The sequence below is a fragment of the Mauremys mutica genome, chromosome 6 (assembly GCF_020497125.1).
Source record: "Mauremys mutica isolate MM-2020 ecotype Southern chromosome 6, ASM2049712v1, whole genome shotgun sequence".
NCBI classification, from domain to species: Eukaryota; Metazoa; Chordata; order Testudines; family Geoemydidae; genus Mauremys; species Mauremys mutica.
This window is the reverse complement of record NC_059077.1, coordinates 79,151,674-79,169,557: the sequence shown is the minus strand read 5'-3', so window position 1 is coordinate 79,169,557 and position 17,884 is coordinate 79,151,674. Positions and strand designations below refer to the sequence as shown.

At 39.0% G+C, this 17,884-nt stretch overlaps 1 protein-coding gene and 1 long non-coding RNA gene across 3 annotated transcripts in view; one reads left to right on the top strand and one right to left on the bottom strand.

The window, feature by feature from the left end:
- ROR2 (receptor tyrosine kinase like orphan receptor 2) overlaps nucleotides 1–17,884 on the bottom strand; it is a 221,079-nt gene that overhangs the window by 169,618 nt on the left and 33,577 nt on the right. The gene's annotated exons all lie outside the window — the stretch shown is intronic.
- Nucleotides 4,015–11,306, top strand: LOC123372979. Its single transcript, XR_006580500.1, has 3 exons — nucleotides 4,015–4,096; nucleotides 6,391–6,581; nucleotides 11,093–11,306. It is a non-coding gene; the product is annotated as an uncharacterized LOC123372979 (long non-coding RNA).

The following is a 17,884-nucleotide window of genomic DNA, read 5'->3' as shown; positions in this document are numbered from 1 at the left end:
TGTGTGGCTGGTCAGAGCATCCAAGCTCGGACTGCTGTCCAGAGCGTCAACAGAGTGGTGCAGTGTGGGATAGCTCCCGGAGCTACTAAGTTCGATTTGCATCCACACCTAGCCTAATTCGATATAGCCATGTCGAATTTAGCGCTACTTCCCTCGTCGGGGTGGAGTACCGAATTCGAACTAAAGAGCCCTCTAGGTCGAATTAAATGGCTTCCTGGTGTGGATGGGTGCGCGGTTAATTCGAATTAACGCTGCTAAATTCGAATTAAAGTCCTAGTGTAGACCAGGCCTTAGGGTACTAACTATATACACAAGAGAACACTATACTAGTTGAGAGGTTAAGGCCACACAGAGCTGTGACTCCAGTCATGGGTGGTAAGAAGGAACTGAGGGAAGGTTGGGGTAGCACTGCCTCATATAGCCAGGAGAAAGGCTATGGCCACGAGGTGTGAGTGCTGCCCCTCTACAGGTACTGCTAGGCAAATTTCTCCAGCTCCAATGTGCTGGGCACACACACACCTAAGTGGAATACACAGCTGCATCTACTCAAAGACAACCTCCACACCAGTAAAAAAAAAAAATCAAGGCTTTAAAATTCTATGCACCCACTTACGAATATCAAGTGTGAATTCTCCCTGGCAAGTGTGGGAGAATGAATATATTTCTTCAGGATTTAAGACATCAATTTAAAAAAAATAGAAGCATTTATCCCTTGTGGTTATACAAACAACATTTCCATGTAAACCAAGCAGAAGCAGGCACTAGAGTTATTCACTGGGGAAAAGGACCCAAAATATGTTGTGTATCAAAGGGGTAGCCGTGTTAGTCTGGATCTGTAAAAGCAGCAAAGAATCCTGTGGCACCTTATAGACTAACAGACGTTTTGGAGCATGAGCTTTCGTGGGTGAATACCCACTTTGTCGGATGCAAGACAAAGGTTAATGTATGAAATATGTAGGTTTTGGGACATGTAATCAGATCTCTTCTCTGCAACCTCTCTATCATCTCACAGCAGCTAGTTGCCTCTGGGGGAGCAGTAAAGATCCTCACACTTTGCAAGAGGCAGAACATACAAAAGCTTCTTCTGACTCTTAGCAGATAAAAGAGGGTGGCAATGCAAAATTTATCATTCAGAAACTGATACAAATGGTGGTGCCCCCAGTGTCCAGCTATAGCACACTAATAGGAATCCCAACACCATTCCAATTCCCTGCAACAGAGAAGTTGTGCTTTTCACCAGGGCATTGCCTCTGCTGCCCCAAAAAACAGTTTTTAGTACCCTCCGTTCTTGTCACATTAATTCAAGTTTCATTTCTGGTTCCTTATGAGGCAACATTAATTCAAAGTATTTTCTGTAGGGTCCAGCTACTTGCGCCCCTCATTATTAAAAAATTTAAAATATTCTTCTGAAAGTAGGTATCTGAAAAACTACTTAATTAACTTTGAATCAAATGTGGGTTGTCATCTCATGTACCCTGATCTTAGAACACTAGACATATTTATGTTTGATTGTTAGGGAAAATAACACACTTATAAACCAACCATACATGTCTGTAATAATGATTTAAACCTGATTTGCAGCAGTGGACAAGTCTAGCTGCACAATCTCCACTAGCGAGAACAATAATCAACTTCATTCACATCAGTCAGGTATGCAAGCTTTGGTTAATTGTTATTCATATCTCAAAACTCTCAGTTATGTAAATAAGATGTTCACTTAAAATAAAGGCACTTACTTAAAATAATAAAAAGCAAAATATATGCATTAGAAAAGACTACTGCTTCTAGATAAACTAATTAAACTGATTTTAAAAATATTCCAAAAAAGTAGGAAAATAAAGCAACTTAGAGGCTGACTCATTTGCATCCAGCTATTAATCAATTAAGGTTATTTTATAAGCCAGTCTTAGACTATAGAAAGATGGTATTAAAATTTAAGCACCTCCTTATATTAAATAAATGCTACATCTTCTGTCACAAAACATGAAGCCAATTTATCACAACTCACCAGACTGCAACTATAGATATACAGCAGAACCTCAGAGTTATGAACACCAGAATTAGGAACTGACCTATCAACCACACACCTCTCATTTGGAACTGGAAGTACACAATCAGGCAGTAGCAGAGGCAAAAATAAATAAATAAATATTTAAAACAAGAAAAAAGCAAATACAGTACAGTACTGTGTTAAATATATACTACCGTACTTAAAGGGAAGGTTTTAAAAAAAGATTTGACAAGATAAGGACACTGTTTCTGTGCTCATTTCATTTAAATTAAGATAGTTAAAAGCAGCATTTTCTTCCTTCATAGTAAAGTTTCAAAGCTGTATTAAGTCAATGTTCAGTCGTAAACTTTTGAAAGAACAACCACAATGTTTTGTTCAGAGTAACGAACAACCTCCATTCCCAAGACGTTTGTAACTCTGAGGTTCAACTGTATTGAGGGTGGAGGATGGAAGTAATGTCCCAAATAAAACTGACACCTTTCATAAGCCATAACTGTTCAAGATATTTTTTTAAACTGCCAAAAATCACAGGGGGCTACATTACTACTGTTACTGGCATCTCCTTAACACAGCTTCGTCCAAAAGGTTTCCAAACCATTAATCTTATCCTTCCTAATTAGGAAAACATGATAAAATGAAGTAAATATAATATAAAAATATAGTAAAACCTATTACCAAAATGAATCTGATTGGAAGATTCTTTTGATCACTCACTGAAATCTTGAGTTGGTTCCTAGAACAAGACTTCATATGGATCATGTCAGCCATTGTTAGGTTATTTCCAGGGAAAAGAAAAAACAAGTCTGGGAATATACTGCCTTTCAAAAAAAATTAAACTGTCATAGTTTAGATACACACATGAGAAATTCAAGAAATTAGTTGTTTCTAGCACTGACCATGTATCCACACCCTCCTTCCACCTCTGTAGAGGTAGGAGTCCTTAAAGTTGGGAGGACAGAGAATCAAAGAAGAAATTAAGAAAAGATATTTTGGAAAAATTATGGTGAAAGTAACCCAGAAGTTATAAGGTAGGGATCAGCAACCTTTGGCACGCGGCCCACCAGGGTGGGCCGGGTCGGTTTGTTTATCTGCCACGTCCGCAGGTTCGGCCGATCGTGGCTCCCACTGGCCGCAGTTTGCCACTCCAGGCCAATGGGGGCGGTGGGAAGCAGCGGCCAGCACATCCCTAGGCCCGTGCCGCTTCTCCCATTGGCCTGGGATGGCGAACCGCAGCCAGTGGGAGCCACGATCGGCCGAACCTGTGGACGCGACAGGAAAACAAACCAGCCCAGCCTGCCAGGGTCCTTACCCTGGCGGGCTGCGCGCCAAAGATTGCCGATCCCTGTTATAAGGGAAACAAAGGAGTGTATCCCACACAAGCCCTGAGCAAGTTAATGTGAGCCAGAATGGGCAAAATTAACCTTATATGCTGCAGCTGGAGGAAAGCCACGGATTGATAAACCCTAATTGCAGATGAAGCCCAGCTAGGTAGGAGCTGGGCTAGGATTATAAAAAGACAGGAAGTGAGCACAGGAAGAGGCTACAGGGTGGGACCCTGCAGTCCATTCCCTAGAGGGAAAAAGGAGAAAGTCCAGGAGGAGAATAAGCCCTGGGATCCTGCCCTGGACTAGAGTCTGACAAGAGAGTGAAGTAGCCAGGATGGGCAGAGAAAGCTCTGGTGGTAAACCCAGAGTTAGACCAGAAGATAGAGCAGTTGGGTATGGAGGAGCCCATGGAAACAAACAAGGTCTGAGGCTGAGTAGACCAGGATCTCTAGTCACAGGGTCCTGGAGTTGTGAGTGGGCCTGGATTCCCATACCAGCCACTTACAAGACCTAGAAGTGGAATGAAAGGCTCTCTCAGGTGGCATCTGGATAGCTTGTCTACCCCAGAAGGGGGAGACTGTACAGTGACCTGTCTGAAGGGTTGAGCACCTTGAGTCACAAAGAGAGAACGGAACCACAGTGTGAGCAACTGATGACAGGGGTGCCATAGGAGGCAAAAGCTAATCCCCAGACCTAGTCATAAGAAGATACACCTGCAGTGACCAGAGCCGTTTAGAGGTTAACATACATGTCTAATGAGGTATTTTTTGTATTTTTTTTTTAATAAAACAGAACTTAGATTACATGAAGTAGTGTAATATTTGCCACAGCTCTCTTGAAGGGGAGTGATAGCTCAGTGGTTTGAGCATTGGCCTGCTAAACCCAGGGTTGTGAGGGGGCCACTTAGGGATCTGGGGTAAAATCAGTACTTGGTCCTGCTAGTGAAGGCAGGGGGCTAGACTCGATGACCTTTTGGGGTCCCTTCCAGTTCTATGAGATAGGTATTTTATATATATAAACACATACACATACACACACACACGGCTATTTTATAACACATGATAATATTACTTCTAATAATTTAAGACTATTGCACGTCTACTTCATAACAAAATAGTCCTTGTGCACTAGTTCTCACTTAAGTTTTTACATTAAGTCATTTTGAATAGAAAAACAGTAGAACTTATTGAAAAAAAATAGTGGTGTTTTCATTTACTCAAAACCAACATATCTAAATAACCCCAAACTTCCCAAAATCAAATCTTCTCCAAACAATGATTACATGACAAATTTTAATCAGAAAAAGGATTTTATAAAAAAGCTGAGTGGGCTCAAAATTAGTTTTAGAATACAAAAAGACTGATTGCGTTAGTTATGGAATCATGTGACTCCATAATGGTTCCTGTTCACATCAAAGAGATCATTTCAACACCTTTAAAAGGATACAGCTGACCAAGTGCTTTTTAAGAATGTTAAGTTTGTTTGGTTTTAGCTGTATGTCAAGAGCTCATTTAAAATGAAAACAAAACATATTAGAAGCTCTAGATCAAACATTATTGACCTCTGTTAACTTGTATCCCAGATACAATTTAATATTTACTTTTATAGAAATATAAAGTGAGTTAATCACTCTTCAACTGAATGAATACTGGTAATAGCATACAAATCTCTATAGTTAGTTATCTGCCCATCAGTACATAAGTATGCAGTTGGAGACTTTCTAATACAAACCCTTCAGACTGGCATAGTCCCTTTTTTTTTTTTTTAAACAAAGTAAATTGAACTGCAGAATATTCATAAACCCTTTTTCCAGGTGTAGTTTATTTTCTTAAATAATTTGCAAATTATAATGGCATTATCTAGGAATTACCCTTCTCAATCCATCTCCTGTTGTATTTTAAATCCTGCCACAGTAGTGTTTCAAGGCAAAACACAGGATGAAAGCTTCCAATGGAAAGTTCACTGCAAGCTTCCAGAGTCATAGACGTAGACACCACAAGAAGTCCTTGGGGCACCTTAGAGACTAACAAATTTATTTGGGCATAAGCTTTCATGGGCTAAAACCCACTTCATCAGATGCATCAAGTAGAAGTAGACATGCTTGCTTAAAAATGAAATGCTGTGAAATTAATTGAAAAAAGTTAATAAGGTAAACTGGGGATCAACAAGGAGCCCTGAAAGTGTCCCTTCAGCTTTTTATTTTATTTTATTTTTAAATAAAAGTGTGTCCATTTCAAACCTGAGGGGGTTGGCACTTAAGCACAAGAACAGTTCTAGCATCTGTCTCCTTTCACCAGGCTTCATTCCTTAAACTCTTGGGTAGAACACTTTTTGGTAGTTCTTTAAGTAAAGTTTATTGTGGCTCTTGAATTACCGGGTACTTGAGATTTGTTGATCCCCACCTCCAAAATAGGGCCCGATCCTGTTCCCAAAGCTGCCAGTGGAGATTTGCCATAGACTTTAAACAGGAGCAGGAACAGGCCCTAAGAATAGACCTGTCTAAGTCCAATGCTCAGTACAGATCTATCTGAGAATCTGTTCTTCTTTAGAAGTTAGGTGTGCTCTGCAATTCATTTACAGAACTGGGAACACAAAACCTGTTAAAGCTGTCCACATAACACAAATAAGAGGAGATGGCGATCCATGTACGATTGTGATTCCCCTGATTTTTTGAAATTCTGATGGCATTTTTTCTGTAAGTATAGGCGCTCAGTTAAACACACAAATAGGCATGTAACTAAGGGCTCAATCCTGCAAAGTGCTGAAATTCTAAATGCTCAGACACACAAGGCAAAATCCTGTATTTCCAATTGGACTCAGCATTTAAATTGGCCTTCGTGATAAAAAAGGGTCTGCAGGTTTGGGACAATCTGAAGGATGACAAGGGGGGACAGGGAGAAGGGGAAGAAAGAGTAGAGATGGGAAGAAAGAGTTGCCAATGTAACTGTGTTTCTGTATGGGATTAAAGTGACAGGAAGAAGTCACTTAGAAGGAGACAGCTCAAAGAACATTGTGTTTCAGACTACAGCTGATGGGACTGTGTTTTGAATGTAGAACTTATTGAGATTACGTCTCAAAAGAAGAAGTCGTATTCAGTAAAAGGATGGGAAACGCTTAGCTACAGTCACACAGAGGAGACGTTTTTCTTCTTCCAAATATAAAACCAAGATATCAGGAAGGGAGGCATGGGCTGAAAGGACCAGATTATCTGTAACAATGTTTTGTCAGCATGGAAGAAGACGCAAGTGGGTGTTTTGTCCCTTACATTACTTAGGCAGTGCAGAGAATATGTGTATTTTCATATGGTTAATATCAAGTTATCATGCTCTTTTGTTTTGTTCTGAAATATATAATGTTCCTGGATTTCTTAATTATGTCTTCTTATTCCTCAAACTTCATGTTTAGACTACATAAGTAAATCCAGCTTTTGTTTCACCTTACTTTTGAACACTGTTATGAATAGTTAAAATGAATATATATATATATATATAGGGAAAGAATTAGCCTAAATTTGATCGGTCTTTGAATCTATGCTACATTTAAAAAAAAATACATAAAAGGGACTAAGGAGCTTTCACCAACAACTTAACTAATGAGGTCAAGGCAATGTAAATTATTGAAACCCCTTAGAAAAGTGCTTTATTACAAGTGGATTGTATAATAAGGGAGGGAAACATGTGGCATCCTGTTTATTTGTATATACAATCAAACACTTAATTGCATATCTAAAATGTTTGAATGGAAAAGAGATACCAGTTTAATACAGATACACATTTTCATATATTTATACCATGACTATTTTGTAGCCAAAATTAAGTTAACATTCATTGAATTACAATTTCAGTGAGAGTTGCTAGCAATGTTCCCTCTAATTTTTTCCATTTGTGTGCAGAATTAATTTTGTTATGTGCACCAATATCGAGGTCATATGAGGATGTGCACCACCAGTAGAAACAAAAAACCTATATATATATATATTTATTTATTGCAGGAACTATCAAGAAGTAACAATAATACGAGTATGTGCTAGGAGGCACGTGTGAGAGAGAGAGAGAGAGAGATACATACACACACACACACGCTGCCCTTTTAAGTAGATCTGGCACTACCAGTCTGAAGCCTGCTTGTTCAGATACAGCAGCAGCCACCAGCAAGCTCCATCCCACTCCTGAGTCCTACCATGTCCCACGCCTCCCACCCCATCTCTATGGAGATGGGGTACAGGAGCAGGAGACACCCTGACATCAGCGCCCCCGCGCTGCACAGAAAGCAGGAGGGTCTCAGGAGCAGCTGGCCAGGGGCTCCAAGGCAGAGGGCAGGAGCAGCACGGAAGCGGGGGGAGAGGCACCTGAAGTACACAGCATCAGTTTAGGGGGAAACTTAGAAAGAAAAAAGAAAAACTGGGCACCCAGCAGCCTCTCTTTTTTTAAAAAAAAATAAAGCAAGTGAGTGTTAAGTGCTTTAGAGGATAGGATTAAAATTCAAAATGATCTGGACAAACTGGAGAAATGGTCTGAAGTAAACGGGATGAAATTCAACAAGGACAAATGCAAAGTACTCCACTTAGGAAGGAACAACCAGTTGTACACATACAAAATGGGAAATGACTGCCTAGGAAGAAGTACTGCGGAAAGGGATCTGGGGGTCATAGTGGATCACAAGCTACATAGAAGTCAACAGTGTAACATCGCTGCAAAAAAAAAAAAAAATTTTTTTTTTAAAAGCAAACATAATTCTGTGATGTATTAGCAGGTGTGCTGTAAGCAAGACACAAGTAGTAATTCTTCCACTTTACTCCAGTTGAGACCTAATCAGTGCAGAGTATTGTGTCCAGTTCCAGGCACCACTTTTCAGGAAAGATATGGACAAACTGAAGAAAGTCCAGAGAAGAGTGACAAAAATGATTAAAGGTCTAAAAATATGACCTATGAGGGAAGACTGAAAAAATTGGGTTTGTTTAGTCTGGAGAAGAGAAGAATGAGAGGGGACATCATAACAGTTTTCAAATAAATAAAAGGTTGTTACAAGGAGGAGGGAGAAAAATTATTCTCCTTAACCTCTGAGGATAGGACAATAAGAAAAATGGGCTTAAATTGCAGCAAAGGCCGTTTAGGTTGGACACTAGGAAAAACTTACCAACTGTCAGGAAGGTTAAGCACTGAAATAAATTGCCTGGGAAGGTTGTGGAATCTCTGTCATCAGAGATTTTTAAGAGCAGGTTAGACAAACATCAGCCAGCGACTGTCTAGATAATACTTAGTCCTGCCATGAGTGCAGGGGACTGGACTAGATGTCCTCTCGAGGTCCTTCCAGTCTTATGATTCTATCATCAGACAACCTTCCCTGTTCCTAAGCAACAGGACTGAAAATGCTTCTGACCTTGGCTATGTTCTAGGTCCAAGAATATTTGGGGGGGGTGGGGGGGGTTGTTTTTGTTTTTTTAGGTAGTAGAGGGCAGAGGAAGCCCATAGCCTGTTTGGTGGAGACAGAAACACAGCCCCAAAGCTTCATACAAATTTAGTATTATGCTAGGGCTTGTGCTGTTGAGGCCTGATCCCAAGTGCACTGAAGTCAGTTGAAGTTTTTTTAATGGGCTGTTGTGGATCAAGCCTATTGTGCCTATGAAACCAATATTTAACTTAAGCATCAACATGCTCTGGGATGGGGACCATAATTAAAAGACAAAGATGACTTCTTATTTTAGATGACTTGCTGCAGCAAATATTGTTTAGGGTTGTTTTGTTTGGTTTTGCATTAGCAACAGGAATCTCCCTATTGCTGTCTTACCATTTCTGTAATGTATGTAGAAATAGAAATTCTTCATGATGTTTATACACTGAACATGTTTTTTGCTGCTGTTTATGCTGAATTGTGAGTTTCAAGAGTAAAGTGCCAAGACCTTTGGACATCAATGATCAGTAAACATAAGGCATATTCTAAAACTGAGTTAGAGCACTCACTCACTCCCACCCCCGCCAACTTTGCAGTGTATTAAGAGTGATCATCTTGCTTTTTGGAAAAGCATTTTTCACATCTTATTGTAGCACCAGTGGGGCAGCATTTAGCATCCACATTGTGCCCTCTCACCATGAGACAGCAGTTGTTCATTTTAGAATATGGTGGCAAATCTCTCTCTCTCAGACTTGAGTATTTCTACACCACTCATCACAATGTTATGTAGAGAAGTGGTTCCCAAACTGCGGTATGTGTACTACTGGTGATCTGTGAACTTGATGTTCCATCAATTCATTCACAACAATTTTTTAAGAAGGTTGTACACACACCAATTAAGCTTGGGAACTGCTGACCTCGGGCAGTCTTTTAACCTGTGATGTTCTGGAAAGCAATAGATGAGGACCATTGTACAAACTTCCTCTTTCACCATGGAAGTGCAAGCAGTTTGGTAAGAGAGCACAACAATATTATTTAGATTTGCAGTTGGTTTGGCTAAGTTTATGGTCAAAAAGGCCTTAACTACTATATGTTCAGTAGTATTTGTAGGTGTAAATGAGATCATACTCATGCACCAAATATCCTACTTCTAGATTAATCCTTACAGATGTGTAGGCCCTCTTCATGCGGCAAGAGGTAAGTACTGAAATGAAGTATGTTACCCAAAGGAAAAAGGAAGGTTAAGGAGAGAAATGATGTGTAGTAGAGCACGACGGTGTTTGCTGGGGCCAGGCCAAATGGAAAGTGGATGCATGTCAGGACTGATTAAAGAATTCTGCATTTTAAAAATATAGTACTTGATGATGGTGGTGGAATGTTTGGAAAGTAATAAGAAAAATGCAGGTTTGGACACAGCATTGTTTTGTTTTAATCAGTTCTAATTCTTAAAAAAAAATATGCTTAGAAGTAACTTAAGAGGATTAAAACATACAATTTAAAAAAAAGGCTCTGATGTAGTTAGCAAGTTTAAACTTACAAAATCTTAGACAAAAATAGTAAAGTATAACAACACTTCTTTACTCTTGCATGAAAATGAAACAGTAGTAGGGATGACAGGAATACATTTTGGGGTGTATATGAAAAGCATAGATGCTGAATTTTTCATAGTTATAACTTCTCAATATACAGAAATAAATACACATGAAAAGCTCTCTGTCTTTAGAATTCAATGCAGTTTTTACAAATAAGTTCCTTTTAAAACCCTCATGAGAAGCATTAGTCAAACCATATCTTTTAGAAGAAACTAAAACAATATTTTCCTTATCAAGTGATTACCAAGCTAAACCTGTAATACAATGATGTTCAGCGGTTCAGGAGTCAAATTAACATCAGCATTACCCAAAAGAGCCACAGTAGTGTGAATTTATTCTTTACTACCACACACACTATATATATATTCTCACAGCAAAATGACTCACCAAGTATTCTACAATTGGTTAATAACATAGTAAAAGCATCCTGATTGGTTGTTAATTAAATTACACAGTGTTTTAATATCAGGTGCTACGAAGAGACACGGTAGACACATTAAAGAATCACTTGTGTCTCCTGAGCCTCAGTCTGAGTATCACTGCTATAATATGAAGAGAAGACTACTAATTAAGAGAAATCAGCATTGACCTGTAACTAATAATAAAAGCATATTTGATTTAATATCCGCAGCCAATTCCACACGTGTCTCAGAAGATTTTTTTCATATAATTTGTCCTCACCTTTAAATGACTTGCTTCTTAGAAGCAGAAATAATTAGTCACTAATAAAAATATTTATTACTATTTAATTTATTTATTACTATTCAATACAGTTCAGTACAACAAAATCAAATCTAGTAGAAGTCTTCCAGAAAAGCTGCAGCAAAAGGCACAACTCAGCACAGTGTTACTTTCCCTGCCAATTGCCCATCACCCTCTTCAGACACTCACTTAACCTGCTATAGGGTTCTCTGGAACTGAAGTGTTTTGCATAGCACTACAAAATGCTAAGAATCCTCCGACTTAAAAGGATCAAAAATTAGTATTCCTCCCTCCTATGGATATACTGGATATCAAAGGTATGAGATATTTCTGTTTTTACTTTTAGTGCATTCAGTTTTATTTCTCTGATTCAAAAGGCTTTTTAAAAGATCCATTTTTGTAAGTGGGTTCCTTCTGACTATTTTAATGTGCTGATGGTGAGAGTTGCTATTTATTTATTTAAATTAAAAACACAGAAAGGATCATAGTACCAAGGATGATGCATTCAACTGCAGTGGTATCTTGTCCCTACAAAATATATATTGGTATAAATAAATATTAATGAATTAGAGAGATTTCACAATGAGATTGAGGGTTTTTTTTTAAAATAAAAATTTAATTTGTTGACTCATGAAAGAAAAAAATAATTGGGGAAGGAGGGACAGAAATTTGCCAGTCTTTAGACCCACCCCAAGTCAGCTGAAGCTACAGCATATTAACCATGGAACCTGCATGGTGTTTTATAAATAATATAACAAACAGATGGACAAAACTGGCAAAGTTGTTGACATTTAAGCTATTGCTGCCTCCGGGCAATATGGACTAAAATTAAGAGCTTCCTTGTTTCAGCTGTGTCTACCCTCTTAGGTTTCATCCTCCCTAATACAGGTTGGCAGCACCAAATATCTTCGTTGGCATATGAGACACAGTAGCCAGTTGAACAAGTCACAAGGCAATGTTGAGTCAGAGTAATAAACATTCATCTGCTTGTGCCCGAGAACTGGGTCTTTTAAACAAATTAGGTTTGAACAAGAAAACATAGAACTTGCCATATTTACAAAGCAGTGTTACTTTATCAAGGAAAACAAAGTACAACTTTAAAAAAAAATCAGGCTTTATGTTTGATAAGCCAAACCTTAGCCTGTTGCCTAACTGAAATATCTTTTGATCATGACCTTTGTAGTGGTAGTTGCTGAATTATGGGTTCTGTTTAAAAATGCAAAAAGTATGATAAGAACTTTTCGCCTTGAGAAGTCAATAAAAACAATCTTATCATGGATTTTATTAAACAAATATAAATATCTTAAATATTTAAAAACCCGGGCAAAAGAGGAATTAGTGTTTCAATCAATTATATAAACAGAGATTGTGGCACATTTTTATTCTTTTGTATAAAGAAAAAAGCTTGCATGCTTCTTGGTTTTTGTTTGTTTGTTTTGTTTTCAAAGATAACACTTTTCAACAAGGTTAAGGCGATAACTATTTCAATTCTTGTTGAGATAAACTATCAAAATCCCCCAAGCTGATGTTTGACTTGTATCACTAGGATTAGCAATGGAATGTAGATATGATATTTCAGGATGTTAATTTGTGATTCACACTTCCAATGAAGTTGACAACAGAAGACCTACTACTATATCTGCACCAAAGTAAATCAAATACAGAGAAACCTCTGACAAAAGAAGCATTCTTTTAGTGCACCCAAAGTTTTGTAACAAACAGCAAAGCTCTGTTAAACACCTGTTGTAAAACAATCTGAGGCAACCAAGTTATGCACTTTACAGGTTCTTCCTGTAATATTTAAAAATCCCAGCAGGAGATTCTTCCCTCTGGCGAATCACTACTGACTCCAAAACATTTCCTTCATGAAGATAAAATTTTGCTCCCATATTTAAAGGGAAAAAAAAAAAAAAGACAAACCTTTTCCTTATTTTGTTTCAACCAACACTGGAACACAAATACTGAAGCAGGCCTCTATGCATTTTCAATTACTATAATAATAATAATAATATTGTATTCTATTATTATTATTAACAACAATATTAGTAATAAATGTTTGTTATTGTAGGTGAAATGGTACAATTACCACCACAAGCATTCAATGCAACTCATGACTTCCTTTCTTCTTTAAAGGAAAAATAAATCCAGAAACCAAAAATTATTTTTCCCCCAAAAAACTCCAGGGTTAACTCTGGTTTGTTTTTCACACTTTGGAATTTAAAATGCTAATGTTAGGTGCTTCTCCCTAATTAAACATTAAACAAAAAAAATAAGATATTAAGCTTATCAAATTGTCATTGTTCCAACATTTATCAAAAGTTCACTAGATATTCACAAAAGCTACTCCAATTCAACCCTGTTGTATCTTTCCCCTCAACACTTTTCCCACAGGCCTGTGGAGGACAAGAGATTGACTTTGCAGCATTCGGAGGAGGTTAACAAATATGGGCTCTGGTGGGCAAATGCAGGAAAACAAGTTCCATTTAAACAGAACAGCCTTTTTTTCAGTGACCTCTGGGGATTGCAACAGTAATGTAATGGGGGGGGGAGGGGAGATTCTGTTGTAACCCCATTTTTCATACAATTAGGGTTTCACAGGTGAAAACCAACATCTTGACCACCAAAGAATTGCGGAGAGCCAGGGCTGTTCCCAGAGCCTTTCTGTGATGTACCTCATGCATAGAAGGCCTCCTTAGTAAGTGGACATCTGCACTGGCTTCAATTTCCAAATGAGTCTCAAAAGCTAGCCCTTGTCCAGACTCTAATCAGAGAGGAACATTGGATCATTTGTTCCACTGCAGTAGCCAGGTCTAGAGCAGGGTTCATGAACATCAAGTCCCATGTCATTTCACTAACCCTCCCAATTACATACACACACACACAGGAAATATAGAGAAATCGTATTTGGAAAGCTCCCAACAGTATAGACTCTACTGAAATACACATAATAACCATGATCACAATAAAACAGAACCTTGTTATACCTCACAGAAGAGATCCCACAGAGCAGAGAAGCAATGGCCCAACATTACCCTCAGAGACTTCCCTGAAGAGTAGAGTAGAGCAACTCCATCCACACCTATTAAAGGACACAAATGTGCCAATAGAATCTCATTGTTGAAGTCTGCATATCCAAGGCAACTAACAGGGCCAAAAGACTTAGCATGGATATCATGGATAATCTTCATCTCTCAGAAGGAGATCAAGCAATACCACTAGTTCAGTTAAAATTAAGCCCAAAACCAGGCCCCAAAATTGACTAACAGATGCCATGGAAATCTGATGACCTAGAAAAAGCCAGAGTTGCCAGGCTACCACCTTCTCAATTACTTTCCCCCAAAATGTGAAACTGGGTACAGATCACACATTAGCAAGACTGCCAGCATAGAAAGATAATTTACTGAGCAAAAGATAGGGGCATCTGCCATCCCCCATATTCCCAATCGGAAGATATTGACAAGCTCCACCAACAATGGAACCATATTTCCTCAATAACCTCCGTCCCGAAAGGGATGTGAATACAAACCCAGAGATTTGTTGCCCAGATTGCCTCAGCACCTCGAAGAATAACACTAGCCAAAATTCAAGCAAAGGTAACTTGCTTCCCCAGGACGCTGTTCTAGCTCCATGGTGAGAGACAGCTCAGCCCACTTCCATGGAATTTTCTCCTTAAAGAAAAACAAATTCTGCATAGGAAGTAGGATTCTATAACCAAGGGGAGGCAGCCTGATTATCTAGGAAATAAATGATTCAGCACAATTCTACTGAGGGACAACTTATTCTAAAGGCTACAGAGGTAAAAATAAGCCAGTATGATCCGGTATGGTGTACCGGTAAGAAAGTGCTGACCGTACCGGCAAGGCTGCTGATGGCGGGCAGGCGCAAAAGGGTCAGCTGCCCCAGAGCCCGTCGATTTAAAAGGGCCCCGGGCTCCCAGCCTCCGCTACCCCAGGGCTCCAGTGGCGATTTAAAGGGCCCATAGCTCCTGGTCACCGCTTTGCCTACGGCCAGAGACCCTGGCCCTTTAAATCACCGCCAAAGCCCTGGGCGGTGCAGGCTGTGCAGCACTGAAGGGCTGGCTGGCGGATTTTGACCCCCTTATTGTTTAACAGTGTGGTTAAAACAGTGATTACTTTTTTTAAGCTTGCAATTAATTGTGATTTTTTTTTAATCGTTTGATAGCCCTGCTTAATTCTGGAAGTCAAATCTGAGACTGCAACTCCGATGGACGAGAGCTCCTCCAGAATCCCTCCTGAAATCTTGAGGGACTAAACACAAATTTCATATTGACAGCTCAAGATTCATTGGATACTTAACTGGAAAATGGAATTTTGCTATAATCTCAGTGTGGAAAGGGAACTCCAAGAGCCCACACATTCAACAGGTCACAGACTTGGAATCAAAGTGAAATAAACTATTGCTTCCAAAGTCAAAAGACAAAATCAGCAGTGCAGGCCCGAAGAAAACAAGTCAAAAAGACTCATCTTCTGCAACTTTTTCTTTTAACACTTTAAATCTCCCTTTCAAAATACAACTTCCTTCCACCCCTGAATATTAAATAAGGTCCATAAGACTGGCAGTTGAAAATACCTCGTGATAAAATACTGTTCTTCAAATGGAGATGAAGGTATCAGGGATGCTTAAAAATCCCCCCTTGATAGATCAAACTGGAACTAAAGCCTTGTGTTTCTGGGAACGATGGCAGTTGCAGGAAGAAATATGTAGTACAAAAAGAGTATTTTTTAGATTCTATTTGCTATGTATATTTTGCTTTTGGCTAGGAAACTTTGGGTAACTGCTGAAGACTGCATATTAAATGGAATTTAGAAAATTATAGGATAGATTTACATGCAAGTATGCATGGTTAATTTTTTAAAAATATTACAAACTTCAGCAAGAGAGAGATCACTTACAAAAAAACCTGTAAATTATATTGAATGGTATGTGGCCTCTGTAGAACTGTGTTTCAGCAGGAGAAATTGACATCATTACAGCAGCTGTGGAAGCCATGCCCTATCTAGCAACAGTTGATTGACAGGACAAGCATGCTATATCTGGCTAACTAAGAATTGGCTGGCCATTTTGAGGAGGGAAGCCAGGCCATTGGGGGGGGGAGTGGAGAGAAGAGGAGCGAAGAGGGACTGAGCCAAAATGTCAACAGCCTGATAAAGTGCGTGGGACTAAATGGCTGACTCAGGGCAATACATGCACACTGACACTCTGACTCCCTTAACTCCTCACACCATCAATCACAACTCAGATGGTGTCTCTATTTACCCAGATCTGAAACATATATGGCCTTAAAGGTGGTAAATGTGGGGGAGGGGAAAGTGTTATGTTAAATCACATTTGATTTGTGAATTTAGTGCTCAGGAATGGTACCAGTCTCGGATGGGGGACAAAGTCGATCAAGCAATAAAAGGCTCACCCCCTCAGATGAGGGAGGGGCCATAGAACCCAGAATTTAATGCATTACAGGGAACAAAAATGAAAAACAGGAATGGGGTTGCAGGTCACAGTATCAAAACAAGAAGCCACAAGAGAAACTGAGACTGCTCCCACAAGGAGTTAGAGGATGCTGTGCAGAGGATCTCTGCTTGGATGCATGCATGGATGACAGATTGGAGAAGTCCCAATCCAGCTTCCTTTTCCTGGAATGACGACGGTGATGAAGACGGAAGTCCATCATCACAAAGTACAGGTAGTGGCAGTACAAACTTCCAAACACTGTCCCACAATGTGCCTCCACCCTGACCACCTGTAAGAATATGGTTCTGTGTCTTTATACAATAAACCGTAGATCATTCTACCTAGGACGGCCAAAAATGCTGCCAACCACAATGACAGTTTATGTAATGTGGACAATAGTCCACTGGGAACTGTACCTAAATCAGCTACCACATCTTAAACAACATAGAAAAAACACAGAACCCTAATTCTGAAGGAAAGGCACCCAGATTATTTTGGCAAATGGCTTTAGATTTATGAGGGCAATCTCAATAAGAATGAGTTCCAGCACACAACACAGACAAGCTTTTCAAAGAGCACCTTACTGAACCTCATGGTGAATAGACGCTCATATGGTTAAAGCTAGGCAGCATTACACCATGTTGTCATTACATTTGATAGAGAGACAATAACTGAGTATAATTTAAAAACAGCTAATAGATCACAAACTTTAATGCAGTGCTTTGCTTTCAGCTCTGCAATGCCTGAAGAGATTCTGAATTGCAAAAATAAGAGGATTCTTGTTGTCCTCCTCCAATAATTAAATATGTAACAGAGTCCAGGAACAGAATAATGGAGAGCAATCTAGAGGATCTCAGTACCATTAAATAATCTCACTTTTATAAGGTGTTTAAATAATATTCCAGTCCTAGAGAACAGACATCTTTACTGTGCACTACATTCCTGCCATTCCAACCTGTCTACAGGTTCCTGTTCATGTTCTGTCTTTTTTTTTTCCCCCTGTAGAGGGTCTCCTTCCATGAAAACATATTGCATTGGTAAATTTTACAGCAACCTACATTTTCAGATGACATGCCTGAAGTTTAAAATATTACTTGAAAAATACTTTTTATCCTTAAAAAAAAAAAAAAAAAAAAACCTTGAGACATAGACCAGATGGTATGGAAGGCAAATCAAAGCAGCACACGGGTTATTAAATTGCATCCACTTGGAACTCTTAACTGGCTGACAACCAATGCAGATGGAGTTCCAAGTAAGCCTAAACATGCAGGGATAGAGTTCTAGGCCCTGATTTAACAGCAGCAACTCAAAACAGAAAAATACCGTTGTAAATTTAATGAGGAAAGATACAATATAATTTTTTAACTGCAACAAGCAAAAAAAAGTTAACACAA